At 38.7% G+C, this 7,787-nt stretch overlaps 1 long non-coding RNA gene across 1 annotated transcript; it reads left to right on the top strand.

The window, feature by feature from the left end:
- Positions 3,363 to 4,576, top strand: LOC110393181. The gene is made up of 3 exons (XR_002434873.1): positions 3,363 to 3,436; positions 3,949 to 4,033; positions 4,410 to 4,576. It is a non-coding gene; the product is annotated as an uncharacterized LOC110393181 (long non-coding RNA).

Here is a 7,787-nt window from a genome sequence, read left to right as displayed (position 1 = left end):
CCCCCAACCTATGTACAGATCTAATCATCATTCCCTGGAAAGGATAATAGCATGCCCTGCAAGTCTTGTTTGACAAATTAATCCAAGTCTTATCCAAATAAAGAGATTTGTAGTTTTCGGTGAAAAATTAACTCCCTTGGCTGGGTAGCAGGGACATCATTGCATGCACTAATGCATTGTTACTGAGAGACAGTGCTGCACTGGGTCTGTGCTCAAAGGTCTGTCAAATAGCACATGGGAACTTGTTCAGTGTTGCAGCAAGGGCAAAGAATTAATGCAGAAATCTGTGTATTTGTGAAGCATTACTCAGCACAGCACATAAAGCCTCATCCCAAGATGCAGACGGTAATCTACAAAGTTTGATGAAGCTGGTCGTTCTCTAATTCCTGGCCTCTCAAAGATATCCATATATCCAAGATAGATTAGTATGTAGAAAAGAAGAAAATCATACAAAACAGATTTCAATTCAGATTTGTACTAAAGTGCTGCAATCCGATAGCAAACAGAAAAGAAGCAACATGATCAGTAGGTGAGACATCATATGGGCACTCATGTTTTGTCCATTAAAAAGAAAAAAAAAGATTGTAAAGAGCTCAAGGGGTTCAGGAAACCTCTAAAAAATGGTGGAACAGAAAGCAAAATTGGAGCAAAAGATATACTCAGCAAAACTGCAGTGGGGAAAGGGCAGACTTGATTCTTTATCCATGCGAGGAATAAGATTTTCTGGTTTGTTTTCTATTGGAACTCCAAGAATCTCTGGTCCTTTGGTACAGTTGAAGAAATAGCATATCTGTGGCCAGCTTGGCACAACCTGTAAAAAGACCTATAAAAAGTTTTTCTTTTTATAGGCTTTATTTTATTCACCTGAACAGTACAAAACTTACATGCTGATAGATCAAGCAAATACGATTTGTGCTGCAGTGTTTTTAATGATGTGTAGAGGGAGACTGAGTCTATGAAGCTCAGCAGCTTGAAGAAGTAAGTTCCTATCTTCCATCTGTCAGGACATCTGAAATGAAAGTCTTTGTGTGGGGTCAGGCAGGTGAGCACTGAGTGTGATCACTGGGGAAGTTTCGTGTCTCAGCACAGTCTTTGCAGCAGTTAGCAACCTGAGAGAGCTGAGGTAGTTATGAGGTAAAGGAGAGGAGAGAGGTAGGCCTGACATTTTGCCTACCCCTGCCCAGTGGGATGTGGTTCCATGCTGCCAGGTGCTACTCCCCTCTTTCCTGGATTTTCTCCTGGATTTTGCCCTCTAAAAGCCCTCAGAAAGGGACTAATCCCTCTCCTCAGGTGACAACAGCAGCAGTACTCTGGGCAGAAAGTGGAAAACTTGAGTTCATTTTTAGTCATTTCCAGAAAGGATATAAATCCATTCTCCAGCTTCATGGCACAGAGTCCCAACCACAGCACTAAAGATGATGCCCCTGAGGTGAAGCTCTAACTCTGAAGAATCGTTTTTGTGAAACATGCAGGGGCCTTTGGGATTAGGCAGCGCTGTCTCAATATTTGACTTTGGTGTTTAACTTGGAAATTAGGCTAAGCTTGAATACTTTGGATGGAAATCTAACCCAATTTTCTACCTACATCTAAACTTCCCATCCCAAAATATGCACAATTCAGTACAATCTTCCTTTTCAGTTTTCAGTCTGAACAATTTCCAGGTTTGGCCAAAGAGCAGAGCTTTTCAAGAGATCTTTTCTCACCCTTCTCATGAGATTAAAGCATTTGCTAAAGCAATGCAGTATGTTTGCCATTCTTTGTGTCTGAATTTAACTGATTTAGAGAAGCAAGACTATGTTATTGTCCAGCTGTCTTTTGAACAGCTGGGCTTTACGACAGTATAAATAGCTGAGGAGAACACAGGCTTGTATAATACTACGAACACAATATTCAGAGAAGAGAAATTACAAAAGAATCTTCTTTTACGCCAACAGTGAAGTGTTTAGATGAAATTCTTATGTGATGGGACCAGATAGCTAACAGTAAATCCTTAAGAAAACAGTCCAAAACACTGTTCTGCTTGTTCTATACAAAGACTACATGTAGTGATAACCAGATATGGACACTAGGAGAGGAAAATAAGTTCTTGTAAAATGCTTGCTGGGACTAGTAAATAAAATAAAATGCAAGATAAATATAAAGATAAAAGTGAAGAGGATTAAAAGGTAGCTTGTTCCCAGAAAGGATATGTCCACTGAATCTAAATCATTCTCCCAAGCTACAGTAAAGGAGAAGTTATCAGGAAAAGTGCTGTTGGGGCACTAAAGTTGGTCAGGGCATCTGAGGCCCATTGGTGCTCCTATGGGTGTGCTTCAATAAATAAGAAGTGTTTCCTGATTGTTCTGCTCATAGGCTGTCTAAATAAGGCTGTCTCCAGTGCTACTAACTAAAAAAACCTTAGCACACTATCCACAGTCCTGATAAAGAATATTGCTAAACAAAATAACAGTCTTGTTGAACTAGACTCAAAGATGGTGTAGAGCAGAGTTGTCCAACTTGTGGCTTGAGGACCACATGCAGTCCTTGACAGCTGATAACACAGCTCCACAAGATAATAAACTTCTAAGATTATTAAGTGATTTTTTACTGATATTTTTCAAATGGCCTTAAATTGCAAGATTCAGGTTGGATATTAGGAAAAATTTCTTCTCAGGAAGAGTGATGAGGTATTGGAACAGGCTGCCCAGGGAGGTGGTGGAGTCACTGTCCCTGGAAGTGTTCAAGAACCCTGGAGATTTGCTAGGGTACATGGTTAGTGGGCATGGTGGGGATGGGCAGGGGTTGGACTTGGTGATCTTGGAGGTCTTTTCCAACCTCCATGGTTCTATGATTCTATGAGATGACTGCATGTCACTTGAGCACATAGGTAACAATGGAATGCCATGGAGGGGAGGGTGCAAGGCAGGGCTGACTCTGCCTCTTGCACCCGCCACACACATTCAGATTTAAACACCATGTGCACGTACTGCTTGGAGATAAAAACGCAGTGATTGCCAGTGATAATATTTCAACCCATCTATACGTGTGTGTCTGTGAAGACAGACGTTTTTTGTTATTATGCAGACATGTAACTTTTCTTATTCAATCATTAAACTTGGGCTTGCGTTACAGTGTAAAAAGAAATATCCAGAATATTCATGCAATACTGACAAATGTAACTTTCAACATAACAAAATGTTGAAAATAATTTATGATATGTTTCAAGTTAGTTTTGAGATATATATTTGACTAGCATTTCACAAAAACAAAATAAAATATCTTACTAGTTTCATGTTTTGGTTGCCCTCTTTTCTATATTCAATAAAAAAAAAAAAAGTTTTGTTACTTATATATGTTAATTAAATTATATATTTTACATGCAGCCCAAGACAATTGCTCTTCACTCAATGCGGTTCAGATAAGCCAAAGGGTTGGACACCCATGACGTAGAGAGAAGGTAACCACTGTGATTACTTTACTTACTTTCCTTCCTGTGTTGTACAAGTCTATCTGATTTATACCAAAGTGCAGTCCTGACTGCTGAGCCACCAGCACAGGGCATAGGAAAGATGCCTCCCATGCCAGTTGCGTATCCCCCACAAATATAACAACTCATATATCTCTGTATGCAGAAGAAGGTACAAAAATACTGGGTTTTCATCTCTTGAAATGAATGTGCTGGACTGGAAAGGTGTTGATTTGACTCAGGATTTGACTCAGAGATCAGCATTTAAATATTGCCATAGGATTCATTGCGTTGATTCCTGCTTGTAATGAAAAACATTTTAAAGAACATATGATCTTAACTGAGGTATTTCCAGATGACTTCACCACAGATTTCAGTAAACAATTAAAGCATTTAACTACCATGGAGCATACGTGTCCTCAGCTTCCCGGCACTGGATCCGGTTACGCATTTCCATCCATACTGCAGAACTCTATTCTGACCTGTTTTCCTCCTACGTTTAGCTGCAGACTGTGACCAAAGGCATCCTTCTATCTTCTCCTCGTTGAGCTAAACAGACAGAGTTCTTGCATTCCCTCTCTCTCTAAGGTATGTTTACTTGTCCTTTCGTATCTGTCATGTCTGTTCTCTGAATCCTCTCCAAATTGTAAACATTTTCCTCAGGCTGTGGAGAAAACAGTAATGCAGTGTTGCAGTAACAGTCAGATTCATGCCAGATGAATAGGAAATATAATTTTCCAACTCTTAAGATCACTGTTTACAGCCCAAGGATCACATCAGCACCAGGGCCCTTTGCCACAGGCTAGGCACTTGTTCAGAGCTGATCTATTTCTTCACCATTTAGTGATTCCTGTGGCATAGAGAGGACTAATTTGAATTGTATTTCATGTGACTGTCTGAAAAAGAAGTTTTACTTTAATTAAGCAGCACATCCCTTCCTTTTCCTCATTTGCTTATCCCACAGTCTTCCAGTTATTTGCAAACCTAATCATCAATGATAGAAGCATGAAGTGGTTCCAGATCCAGTCTCAGTGGGACGAAATACCTCTGTCATCCAGCTTCACTGAAAAATCCTATCGAGTTGGTTGGACCGTATCTGTTTTCCATCTGTGCATGTGAATTGCCTTTATCTTTATTAGAACTATACGAGCACTTTAAAGGAACTGTAGCACAGAATTATATCATCACTTCAGTTTGTTTATTCTATGCAAGCTGTTTATTATTTGAGAGGAAAGAGGATGATATTTCCATAGTTACTTAGACTATTTCTTTAACTTATTAAAATACAAAGGTAACTTAAAAAAAAAATTCTATTTAAATTTCTTTGGTGCTCCAAGACTGACTAAACTACCACATCAGTGTTCAATAAGTTCTTTTGCCAGCTTGTTTAAAGCTCATGGGTACACAATGTCCAGATTGCTGACCTTAAAATATATTTTTTCCACAGCTGTTCTCTAGTAGATTCTTCTGTTACAACTGGATAGTACATATTTGACATTGCCATATTCTACATTATATGCTTTACATACTCATCAATAGAAATGCTTTTTGTATGCTTCTCCCTTTTCTACAGTATTATTGGACTGATATCACATACAACTTTGAATCATAGGATCATTGAACCATAGAATCACCAAGGTTGGAAAAGACCTCCAAGATCATCCAGTCCAACCATCCTCCTAACAATATTTCCCCACTAAACCATGTCCCTCAGTACAACATCTAAGCTTTTCTTGAACACCTCCAGGGACAGTGATTCCACCACCTCCCTAGGCAGCCTATTCCAGCACCTGACCACTCTTTCAGAGAATAAATTTTTCCTAATGTCCAACCTGAACCTCCCCTGGCACAACTTGAGGCTGTTCCCTCTAGTCCCATAGCTGTTACATGGGAGAAAAGGCCAACCCCCACCCATCACAGCTTCCTTTAAGATAGTTGTAGAGACTTCTATTATTCTTTATTTTGCTGCCAGTTCAAAAGTTGTCACTATTAATATTTATTACTAACAGTTTCTCCTTTCTTTCAGTAAGTAAGTCCTGCCTTTAAGCAAGCTTATACTGAGGTGAGTTGGTTTTTCCTTTTGCTTGTAAAATGTCGATTTGCGGTTACTTCATAAAATGTTTATAAACATTTGAAATTAATCATTCATGTTAATCATTTAGTAGAACTTTTTTTTTCACAGATATTTTGAAATTATTTCCTAAAACTGTACACTTAGACAGTTGTGCAATATAAGAAATAAGGACCATGGGTCCGTAGGGATTGGGATTAATTTAGCAATGACATTAAGCTGAAGGGAATTTGGAGAGTCATGAAGACAAATAGAAGTATATTACGTTCAATGTGATAAGAAAAATAAAATAAAAACAGTGGAGACATTGCTGCCCTGTAAGAGGTGTGCATATTTAAAATGGTGTGTCAGTAAAGCAATTTTTTGTAGTCTGACTAGTTGTTAGTTGATCAGAAGCAGCTCCAGTGTCAGAACTTCTGAACAAAGCTGACAGCCTCTTCAGAATTGAAAATGGGCACCAAAACACTCCAAAACAACTTCCAATCTACTACTTAGACTGCTTCATTACATCATCACACCATTAGTGTTGGAGATTGCTCACTGCAGAGAAAACAGCAGGGTTATCTCATCACCATTTGTGGTGACCAGCCTGTAGGATACACATATTTTAAGACATTACAATTTCTCTGTGTTCGAAGTTTTGCTGGATCACAGACACCTGCTCCTAGATTGTGGGGGGAGATGTAACAACAAGGAGCTCAACAGACTCTGGTAGATCTTATCGCTATGAGGCCTCGGGAGTCTGGAGACAGGGCTAAAGTGTAAACAGAATGCTCCTTTAGTATGCACAGCTAATGTGGTCACTTCTGGGACAGTTAAGGAACCCTTTGTTTATTATCTATGTTGTTGGGAAGAACTTAAGGCCAATTAACCGTGAGTGGATTTACTGCTTACGAGTGGAGGATATATAAGATGTATGTTAAACACAATAAAGGGGATTTACTATTCTGATGCTACCATGACTGAGAGAATTCACTAACGGGACTAAGCACGGACACTAGATGTTCCCACATGCCATATGCTTGTCAAGGAAAGACTTTTTGAAATAATTCTCAGAAATTCTATATTTTTGAGCACTCAGAATGGCAATTTTAGATGACAAAGTTGATTTGGATTTACATTTTCTGTCTAACATTCTTCCTTGCTTTACTCAATCAGGTTCATCAGGCATGACGATTGCCAGACGATATTAGTTAGTACATCACAATGGGTAGAGCAGTGGGGGAATAAACAACCCAAGAATCCAACTGGAGAAGAATGACTTTGCAACACAATATATAAGATCACAGATCTTTATAAATAAGATATCTTGCATTTTAGACATGATGAGAAGAAACTGGCTCAAGACCAAGGTAATCAAGGTACTGCATAAGCAGAATGGGTGAAAGTTTCCCAATCTGGAGTAGGAATTAATCAGTTTGGGCAATTCACCTGTTTTCCAATTCTCGGGCTAATGTTGTCAGAGCATTTTATATGCAACCAAAATAAGTCCGTTAATTTCAATTGAATGTATACTCTTTCACTTAGCTGGAACCATTGTCCCTGCAAATGGAAGTATTCATGAGCACAACAACAATGGCATTATTCATCAGTGATATGTTTTATAGTTCTTCTCATGCTGTTTATTTTACTTTGCTTAGTCCAATTTTGATTATTTAACTTGTGGTTTTCATAGTGTAGTGAGGTCTATAGACAAATGATTTATTTTTATGTTATATAACAGTTCTGCAATCTGTTTGACATCAGAAGGAGTATTTTTTACTTTGTGCTACTCAAAGCTTGAGTAGCTTAGGGATGAGATTATTTCTATTGCTTGTTACTGTTTTCAGTGTTTATTCAGTCTAACATCTGCAGCTAGGCAGATATCTGGGTTTTTTTCCTGTATTTTTGTGAAGGGAATTTTCCTTTTTGTTTTTGTTTTGCTGTTGTTATGACACAGAGAAAGCAGAAAAATTGTGTCAACAGTTTACAGGCTGGTTTGGCCTGGTTCCATGACTAATGGGGCGGGGGGAACCCACGGAGCCACACCCCAGGAAAAGGGAAAGGGGAAAAACGGAAAGGGGAAAGGGAGATGGGCCTAAAACAAAACAGCAGCAATGATCTGAGGAGAAACAAACTAATTTACTAAATATAATATCGGAATGCAAGATAACACAATATAATACAATATAATTGGAATCGAAGCTAATAAATCAAATAAAATGAGAGAGAATGTCCAAAAACTGAAGGCCTTACTCTAATACTTGCTGAACACTTATGGAGACCAACTAG

The sequence above is a fragment of the Numida meleagris genome, chromosome 2 (genome assembly GCF_002078875.1).
Source record: "Numida meleagris isolate 19003 breed g44 Domestic line chromosome 2, NumMel1.0, whole genome shotgun sequence".
NCBI lineage: Eukaryota > Metazoa > Chordata > Aves > Galliformes > Numididae > Numida > Numida meleagris.
The sequence above is the reverse complement of the archived record's forward strand: the minus strand, read 5'-3'. Positions and strand labels throughout refer to the sequence as shown.